The sequence below is a fragment of the Megascapheus bottae genome, chromosome 7, assembly GCF_031878675.1.
Source record: "Megascapheus bottae isolate mThoBot1 chromosome 7, mThoBot2.hap1, whole genome shotgun sequence".
Taxonomy (NCBI): domain Eukaryota; kingdom Metazoa; phylum Chordata; class Mammalia; order Rodentia; family Geomyidae; genus Megascapheus; species Megascapheus bottae.
Window position 1 is genome coordinate 20403384 of NC_143515.1, and position 10931 is coordinate 20414314.

At 38.3% G+C, this 10931-nt stretch overlaps 1 non-coding gene across 1 annotated transcript; it reads left to right on the forward strand.

The window, feature by feature from the left end:
* The first annotated feature begins 9962 nt into the window (after window positions 1-9962).
* LOC150060379 (U6 spliceosomal RNA) lies at window positions 9963-10069 on the forward strand. The gene has a single exon (XR_016536334.1). It is a non-coding gene; the product is annotated as a U6 spliceosomal RNA (small nuclear RNA).
* The last annotated feature ends 862 nt before the right edge of the window (window positions 10070-10931 follow it).

Consider the following 10931-nt stretch of genomic DNA (forward strand, 5'->3'; position numbering starts at 1 on the left):
AGTCTCTGGTCCCACTGCTGCCTGCTCATGTGTCGTGTGTCAGTGACAGGCCATGAGATCTTGTCCTCTAGGATCAGCATTTGTAGATTCTACCTGTTAGACTGAGGAAAATTCCCAAAGAAGCATTAACTGGCACTTCTGTAAAACCTGTCTGACCAAAAAATGTGAGGATAAGGTCAGCAAATTTTAGAGTTTCCTTTTGCCTTGGAAAAATCTCCATTCTTTGTCAAGTTAAATGTTCTGCTGTGTGATATAAAACAATATCCACCCATTCTTATTGGTAGTAAATAAGTGACTGATGAGAAATAATAATTCTCCCAATAGTTGTGCAGAGCCATGAGCTTCCCTCTCATTACTTGAAGATCAGTGGAGATGGTGGAAGGACCTAGACTCTCCTCCCCAGCCTGCTATCCATGGAGAACTGGCCTCTACCTCCTGCAGGCCTAGGCAGAGCTCTGCACAATGATGGAAAGAGTTAACTGAACTGTTTTTTGTAGATGCCAGACCATTCTCTGTGGCTCATCACGATTGGATTTCACCATGTTCCCTGGGATTCCAGACCGTTTCAGTGGCAATAAGCTAGGAGCATAATTTTAACTATCTTCAGAATTATTTCTGAGCATGAAAATACAATGCTACCTACTTATTGGACTCAACTGCTGTCCTAGTGCTATAGTTTTGAATAGGAAACTACCTGCTTCCCTTGCCTAGTTGTAAATTCATTCATTCAGTGTCAGAGGAAGAAATTATAGCAAAACCTTTAGGAGCATGGACCAGTGAGACCTGATGTTTGTAGAGCTGAGAGGAAATTTTAGATGAACTTTCTATAGTTTGTTTACACAGTGTAAGAAAAATAATTGAAGCTGAATTTGCGGAAACTATACTCATGCTGTTTGGTTTAGCACTCATGATTTATTCTTAGTGATCTATATTAGGTAGTATAATATTGCTAATGTGAAGACACTCATTTCGTTTCTCCTCTACTATTGTTTTCTTCCTTTACTGACCATGTATTCCTCTGCAGGATGAGGGTGCATTCAGGAGAGCATTATCCTAAGGGAGAAGCCAATGAGCACTTGACCACTTAGTTTCAAATACTTACAATCTATCCAGAGTTAAAATGGATAAACTCTGTTCAATGCATTTAAAAATGAAAATGTAATATTAAATGTCCTTAAGAAATCTCATTCAAATCACTTTAATAAAAAAAACAATCATTTTCTTTCCAATTCCCTCTCATCATGCCTTCTCTTCTGCCTCCCTACCGTGTGTGTGTGTGTGTGTGTGTGTGTGTGTGTGTGTGTGTGTGTGTTTCTGTGTATATGTATGTCTTGGATCTGGGGATTTCACTCAAGGAGTCATATATGTTCGGCTTATATTTTACCACAGATCTACATGAAAATAAATATAATTTTGTCATTACACAGTTGATCTTATGTTTTATATACTTTAGATTGTAAAGCACCAGAATCCTTTAAAATGCAAATAAAATGTGCACATGCATACTGAAAATAAATTGTTGACAACTTAAAACAATGATAATGGCCAACACTTATATGCTGTACTGTATATTGAATGTTTTAACTATCCAAGTCTTAAGCTATCATAAGCAGGGGAGATGGACACCTGTAAAACCCACATTGTGGGGGAAGGCAAGATCACAAGGAGTTCAAGGCCAACCTGGGCTCAGAATGAGATTTAAAGTTCCAACATACAAATACAAAACAATCTGAGTTCAGAGTGTGACCACCAACAGAGAGTGTGACCACATTTCAATATACAAAAAAGAAGGGGTTGTAGAATGTTGCTGTTCATTAACATATAATATCAATTATGCTATCATAGTAGCAATGAGCAAAAGCTAGATCAAAGAAAAATATTCTGCTTTTGTTTAAGAAAACAATTGTGAACTTTGCCATTTCTATACAAATATATTTCATAAAGAGTACAATTAAAATGTAACAGTCCTATAGAAACCTTTTGGAAGGAAATATCTTGGCAGTAGCAAATCAATACTTCAACATTTGGTAGTTTTCCTATATGAAAGAGGCTCCATTAAAACACTTTCAAGCAAAGGAAGGACACAAGACCACTTGAGCTCTATTTGAAAAGAGAAAAGTGTACCTCAGACAGAAATTAGGGAGATGGATGCCGTCCTCATTTCACAACACTGTGGCAGGTATGGTTCTAAAAGATGAAGGTGATCAATCACTAGGTTATACCCTGGATTACAATAGCTGCTATTGATCCACATGTCTGGTGGCCTCAGTGCTACCATGTGCAAGTGCCACAGCAGATATGCCTATCTGAGTTAGCTCTGGGAGGTTTGTGACACAGGAGATCAGATGCTGCCCTGACAGCGCTAGAATAGGAGACCTCGTCTTTTATCCCACCCACCCTGATGTTAGGCCCTAGAGTTCTTCAGGAATATTTTCTAAAACCATGTTATTAACTTTCCAAATATATCTTAGTAGCCCATTTTTAAATATCTTGTGATGAATATTTTTAAGAATTTCAGGTTGTCTTTTACATTTTCATCTTGAACTCGATGTATCAATTATGGAGAAGGATTGTTTTATGTTCCCTACAGAATCCATTCTGGAGCTGGATGGAAAGGACCCACAAGATACAGTGAGGAAAAAAAGCATCACAAGTAAAAGTGGAGATTGTCAACTACTGAGCTCTAATCTCTGAAACTCTATGAGTTGCAGTGTCACAGAAAGATAATTAGAAAGCAAACCAATTCCACAAAATGAAAGTGCTGCTTATCTTACAATAGCAAAGTAAGAATGAGCAGTTTGCTATGCAGATCACAGTTCTGTATGTTGCAAGATTAGGCTAGTGTCTCCATGCCCTGGAAAAGAAATAGGGATTAGAGAAATATATAATCAGCAGAAAGAACTTGACAGAAACACTGCATCTTTCTTGAGATAATGAGGTCAAATAATCTAACTCATCATGTTGAAACAGAAGGGACTCATGTCTTTTCTACCATTATCAAGTTGCTGCCCAAGCCTTCACTTCCATAGTTGTCAGACTTCTGTGTGAATCAGTGCTCCACTGTGGTTTCTTGTGCTTGAGTAGTGAGATGATTCCTCTGAATTCTGTCCTGATTAACTCCATCCTGCAGTAAGCTGTCACAGAGCTGTTCTTCATGCCACACTGCAGCAGACCAAGCTGTTCCTCGTATAATTGCACAGCTTGTTTAGATCATCAGATTCTGTGATAAAGGCAAGTCAGAGTGCAGAAAGACAATAGGATTTTTCTAGTGTCATGTCATTTGGGACTGTAGTTCTATCTGCTGTTTTCATATGAGGTGATGATCTAGATCTGAATTTGCATTATTTGGTTACAGCTCCATTAAATAAGAGCTCAGATCTTGGTTGGCACAGTTAAAGACTTGGATATGTGCAGTCAACTCCAGACAATCAGGTGCTTTTTAAACAATCTTATTAAACTAGATTTGTATGAGACACATTTTGGACTGAGCCACAGACCTGCTTCCCATTTTCTAGTGATTAATTAGAAATAAGAGTTTCACTAGCTAGTGTCCAGGCTAGCTTTGAACCTCCATCCTCAGATCTCAGTCTCCTGAATAGCTAAGATTACTGGCATGAGCCACAGCAACTAGCTTTATTTAAATTTTTTTACCGAAAAGAAGTACATATACAGACCATTCTACACCACAAGCAGAACACACTTTTTCTTCTTCTGACAAATACACATGGAACATTCTCTGTGATAAGCCACATCAGATCTTGGTAAATATAAGGAGAGGAAATCAAGTAGAAGGAAATTGTGAACCAATGTTGAAATGAAAACTACAAAGCTCACAAAAAAGAGGACAAAACCTCCCACATTTATTTTCAAAATTTGACAAAGTAGCAATCAAAAGTCCTATTATAAAATATTATGACAAATGAAAATGCACGCAACGACACTTGAATTTACTAAATGTAGCAAAAGCTATAGTAGGAACAGAGTTCATAGCTGTGAATGCCTACATAAACAAAGAACAAGTTTTGAAGCAGGTTTTGGTCTTGGAACAATGAGGCATTCCTGGCATCTTCAGAACAGGAGACTATAGCTTCAACCCCCACCCCTCCATTACACCTTACAGTATTGGGCATTTTCTTTTCTTTTCTTTTTTTTTCTGTGGGTCATGGACCTTGAACTCGGCCTTGGAGCTGTCCCTGAGCTCTTCAGCTCAAGGCTACCGCCCTACCCTTGAGCCAAGCTACACTTAAGCTACACTGCTTGTTTTCTAGAGTTTAATTGGAGATAAGATTCAAGGTACATTTGTGCCCGGGTTGGCTTTGAACCTTGATCCTCAGATCTCAGCCTTCTGAGTAGCTAGGATTACAGGCATGAGCCACTGTGCCCAGCACTTAGGGAAGATTTCCAAAACCACAGTATTGTCCATCTCTCATGGATCACACTATCCAGCCCTTAACTGTCTTGTGACTACTGTCTTTTCCTAAATTGAATATTGATTAACAGTTTGTTTGTTTTTTTCCACAACTAGGTGTCTGAATTACTGAGAGGAAGCACCATTTGCTCTTTCCTACAGAATCCTTCCTGGTGAGTAAGAAAAACAGATCCAGCTTCTTAAGTAAGTGGAAAGATCCATTGTCAAGAGTTACTGAGATTCAGTCTCTAAAATTCTGTGAGATGCAAAGCCACAGAAAGTCCATTAGATGGCAAACAAACCCCACTGTCTATGTAGAAACAGTAGAGATTGATTAGAGATTGATGGGGTGCTATTACCAACAAGGAGTCCCATAGGCTTGAATGAAAACCCTGCAAGAACCAGGCACATGTGGGATGCACAGGTGGCTTGTTGACCTTTGTGGAAAACCACTCTGTGCTAGGTTTTGAGGCTGGAAACCTAGCCTTGCCTCTATCCCTGCTTCCTCTGTGTCCACACAGTCCATCTCCTAAGGACTGAAGTGTGTCCTCCAAGTCGGTATGTAGAAATCCTGCACCAAATCAGGGCATACTTAGAGAAAGAGCTATAAGAAGAGAATGAAATGTACCTTAGGTCATTCATGCTGAAGAATATAGGCCATATTCTCACTGGGTGTGTATTTAATACTTATGCCTTCTTGGACAGGAGAGTGTCTGCATGTTTGGTTCTCTGATTAGAATCTTATCACCTGTTTGAAGTATTAAATCAGTATGAGAATTTTTAGATGTCTATATTGTCTCTCTTAGGTAGCAAAGGTCAGGCTTTCTGTGGGTTCTGGAGGGGGTTTGGCCTGCCACTTCAGAGCCAATAAACATGTGTTGCCTTAGGTGATAAAGACTCTAGGAGAGGACCTTTTTCCAGTGAGTTCTGTACCCAAAGCTTCTTTGCCCTTGCAATGAAGATCCACTGTTTCTCCCAAGGTTCCTTATGTCACTGTAAATCCTCAGAAACAGGAAGGATGAATGCTCCAGCAGCAGGAGCACAGGGGTGGTTTGGGGCCTCATGCTACTGTGGAGTGTTGAGTGGAAAGGGTTCTGCGGGATTGTGTAAGGAGCACTTATTTTAGCACAACGACTCAATGTGTGAAAATGTATTGTCATATAACGCAAGGAAGAAAAATTACGTGCACATATGTTCAAATCAGGAATAATTAGGTTATCACCAAGCTGCAGCCCCATCTGAAGTTCTTCAGTCTCAGAAGTACATTATGGCTTTATCCATGACCATCAGTTCTTTTGAGTGTTTTATAATAATCTGACAAGCACATACTTATGAAGAAAACCTACTCTAGAACTATTATTTTTAACAGGAAATTGTCAGTTGCTTATACATCGGTTTAGGGGAGACTGAGGCCTGAAAGTCTGGAAACCATAAAGATGTAGATCTTTATTTTTTGTAGCCAAGCTATAATGTCAGTGTCTAGCAAAATAAAAACAAGACAATGTGAGGTTTATTTTCATCCAGTCTTCATGTTTTATATCAGGGAAATGAAACAGAACCTTTTCTCCCTTTAATTCATCTCTCTTCTAAGAGTCATTAACATAGAATGTAGAATAAAGAAAATTAGAGTGAATCTTGAAGACAGTAAAAGTTTGTTCTACTCACCAGACAGACCGCACAGGCTAGCCCATGGTGATTGATTTGCATGTGCCAAAGCACAGCCCACAGCCCTCAGACTTCATAATAGACTGCTCACTCCCTCTGGTGGAGTCAGTCCAGCAGTCAGCACACAGCATGGACATGAGGACCCCTGCTCAGCTCCTGGGGCTCCTGCTGGTCTGAATCCCAGGTAAGAAAGAACCATGCTGAGGAGTAACACAGTTAACTGTTATTCGTGATGCTATACTCTTCACAGAAATCTTCTTAGAGATTGATGGATAGTGTGGATATTCGCTTTTTTGTTTCTCCACAGGGGTCAGATGTGATATCCAGATGACCCAGTCTCCATCTTCCCTGGCTGCATCCCTTGGAGACAGAGTCACCATCACTTGCAGGGCCAGTGAGAATATTGGATATGCTTTAGCCTGTCACCAGCAACATCCAGGGAAAGCTCCTAAACCCGTGATCTATAGTGCAGATAATTTGGAAGATGGAGTCCCAACCAGGTTCAGTGGCAGTGGATCTGGGACAGACTTCACTCTCACCATCAGCAGCCTGCAGCCTGAAGATGCTGCCACTTATTACTGTCAACAGGGTTATGATGATCCTTCCACAGTGATACAAGTCATAACATAAACTACAAGGGAAGCAGAAGTGAGAGCTACTTCTCATGCTTCTACTTGCAGGATCTGCTCTAGAATCACAGGACAGCGATCTTATATGTCTCAGTCGCTGGAGTGAGTGTGCTGGGCTGAAAGTTGAAATATTAAAATTAGAGTCAAGACTACAAACATCTAAACGCACTGTATTTGTTTTTGCATCTTTTAACCTCTAACAGGTGTTCACACTGTGCACAGAGATACTTCTAATTTATTATGTCTAACATTTGTTTTGTGATTTCAAAACATTTTATGCATAAATTCCATCAGCAATTAAAGACTTTTTGCTACTTTATCCTTCTGGTTCATGCCTTTTGTGTTTTTATTTTCTGTTTTGGTTTTAGCTTTTCTTATTGCATTTGGAGAACTTCAGTACAATTTTAGGTACAGATGGTGAGAGTGAACATTGCATTCCTTAATACAACTTGAGTGATAAAATGTTAAATACTCATTGCGAGTTTGGCCTACTAATAGAGTGCTTGCCTAGCATGCACAGAACACTGGGTTCAATTCCTCTTTACCACATACGTAGAAAAAAGCCAGAAGTGGTGCTCAGGCTCAAGTACTAGAGCTTTAGCCTTGAGAAAGTCCAAGGACAGGAAAAAATATATTGACTTTATAGGCAATAGAGGGAATTGAAAGCATGTTTTTATCCAGGATGCTATATGCATAATAGTAAATGATAAATGATGAATTTCAAGTAAGATATTTGGTTCTATTGGGTTTTTTGGTTTTAGTTGTGTTTGAACTCAGGGTTTCTTGCTAAGTAGGCTCTATAATTTAAGTCATCCCACCATCACTTTATATAGCTCTTGAAAGATACATTTTAACAGGGACGTTGTACAGGATAGAGTGAATTTCATATCACCAGTGTTGTTGGAAGAAAATATAGTAAGGCATTGTCTCATGCCCAATTACCAGGCATCAAGACCTGGGAGAAGGACATGAGAAGAAAGAACAATCTGGGCGGACAGCTCTTGCACCTCCCCAACCTCCAGAACTTTGAGAAAAGAAATTCCATTATCAAAGTAACATTTCTCTTGGTATTTTGGTTTCCTTCAGCAATCTACGAAAACAAATATATCAAATCTACAAATTAACTCATCCGAACATCTCTTTTTTTTCTTTTTTACTTTAGATTCTCGCTCAGATTTTGTCTGGTGATTTTACCTAGCTTGGTTTTCTGTTGCAATGCTTCTAATTTCACGACCTGCCTAGCTGCAGATATATGCACGGTCTACTTCAACTTGATTTTTGAGCTGGAATTTCCCTGCCATACAAGTGGCAGATGTGAATCCAATCTTAAATTCTGTGCTTTCAGGTTAGTTGAGATTACTGGCACGAGTTACCATGTCCAGCTCTCAAAGAAAAATGTTTATAAATTTTAATACTACTAAACATAATGAAGTGGTCATTTGAAACTCAGAGTAATGGGTAGAAAAAATGTAGTGCATATTGCAACTGTATGTTGATTCCACATACATTATTATGGACAAAATGAAATAAATAATGGACACAATGTACTTTTCCTTCACTATAAAAGAAGAATAATTCCTGTGAACTGATAAGGAGTGATACAATGATACAGTTAAAAACTTGAAGAATTATTTATAACGGAACAAATCTCATATAAAGATGATGGAAGGTGTGGGAACAACATGGTAAACTGCCTCATGCAGCTCCAAGATGCCATGAACTCGAGTTTGCTCAGCTTTTTGAGGAACTGATTGCCCCGAGAGCAAAAGACATTGAGGTTTTGATAGATTTCTTAACCAGTGAAGAATCCATAGCTGCATTGAGGCTGCTAGTTTGTATAAACTGCAGAAAGATAACCACAAAGCTGCTACCTGTCTGGAAGACATTGTTTATCGAGGAGACTTATTTCTGGCTGACATCGCTATTCCCAGCTTAAGACAAAAAGTGGGGCCCACACCCAGCCTTTCCCAACAACTAGTACCATCACACCTTGGTCTGAAAAAGACCCATCCATGCTATTAGAATTCTGCAGGACATAGACCAACATCGCCACAGTAACTTCTCATATGTTCCACCTTTCAGTTATTATTAATTCACTCATCTTTGTTGATAAACAAGCTCATCAAATCATGATGGCATTTGCTTTAAGCTATCATTGTGTCATCTTTTTGCGTTTACCCCCTCTGGATGAAGATACTAAGGCAAGTGTTCATTTGTGTTCATAATATGAAGAAATAAACATATAATAAAGATGAAAAAAGATGAAGGAAAAAATGACTTCACATTCCAATACAAGAGAAAAAAATACTAAGCTAAACTAAATTAAAGCACACACAGAGTGAGGATGATATGCAGTAGTTTGTGTCCATCAATGTGACAGCAGGATTTGGGATGTAATTTTTCTTTTAGCATGACTTCTATTATCTTGCTAATTCTCATTAGGGAGGCAATTGCCACCTCATACATATTCATATTACATAGAGGAAGAGAATGATAAAGGAAGATGAAATTATGGTCCTTTAAGAGATAAAGGATCCACTTCTGGGCATTTACCCAAATGCCAATAAACAAGGACATACTAAAGCTACTATCACAACCATGTTCATTGTAGCATTATTTACCATAACTAAGCAAGGGAACTAACCCAGATGCCCCTCACGAAATGTTTGGATCAAGAAGATGTGGTACTTATACACAATGGAATATATGCTGCTATCAGAAAGAATGACATTGCCCCATTTGTATGAAATGGAAAGGCTTGGAAAAAATTATATTAAGTAAAGTAAGCCAGACTCAAAGGAATGTTCTCCCTCATTTGTAAAAATTCTCCTAGTAGAGAATCATAACAGCCCAAAAGCTATGAACATAAGGCCATATAAAATGAGGCTAAGCAAAATGAACTCTAGGATATGGAAACAAGAAATTTACGTTTGTGATCATTGTTCTTAAAGTACTATGTGAAGTTATTTCTTTTCTCTTTTTTTCCCCTCATGGTTTATCTAATATTTTCACTGTATCTGACTTTGGTATCTGGTATATTATATATATACATTTATTTGTTTATTTGAAATAGGGAATACAAGATGATTGGAAGAGGATGGAGTGCGGGAAAACATGGGAAGGGGCATCAATGTTCAGAAAGCAATGTATCCACTACCTGACATATAACTGTAACCCCCCTGTACATCAATTCCCCAAAATTAACAGCTGATAAGATGTGGAACCCAACCAAATGCCCCTCAATAGAAAATGGATCAAGAGTGCTTGGTTAGGCAGCACATATACTAAAATTGGAACGATACAAAGAAGATTAGCATGGCCCCTGCACAAGAATGACACGCAAATTTGTGAAGTGTTCCATACTTTTAAAAAGAATAAAAAAACAATAAAAAAGAAAATGGATCAAGAAAATGCAGTATATATACATCATGGAATTTTATGCTGCTATCAGGTAGAATGATATCATCGCTATATTTGTAAGGAAATCGAAAGACTAAAAAAATCATTTTAAAGAAAGTAAGAAAGAACCAAAGAAACATAGGCTTCATAGTTTTCTGCATTTGTAATAATTAGTATACGTTTAGGATTTAACCTAGCAGAAGATCACAATAGCTCAATAGCTATGAGCATATGACCCTATAAGATGATGCTTGAATTGGTGCTGTAGCTAAACAGATAGGGTGGTAGCCTTGAGCTGAATGGCTGAGGAACAAGACTCAGGCCCAGAGTTCAAGTCCCACAACAGACAAACAAAACAAAACAAAACAAAAAGATGATGCTAAGCAAAATGAACTCCCAGATATTGAAACAAGAGGCTTTTCTTCGTGGTTTCTGTTGTTGATTTTTTAATGTACTATGTGAAATTATTCCTTTTTAATTTGTTTTCCCTCCTATGGTTTATCCTCTGCTGTCACTGTATCTGATTTTGGTACCTGGTGAATTTTATATTTGTGTACTTGAATTAGGGAAGTGAAGGCAGACAACAAAATGTTGAGACAAAGGAAAAAACCAATGTAACAGTGATAATAACAAGGTAATATGTTGGAAATGAGTGCTACAACATGAGGGGGGCTGAGGAGAGGGAAATTGGGAGAAAAATGCATAAATGGGTAACTATGTTTGACAAGAAATGTACTGACTACCTTGCTTACATAACTGTAATCCTTCTGTACATCATTCTGAGAGTAAAATTAAATTTAAAAAAAGAATTCTCAGTTCATGACCCTATA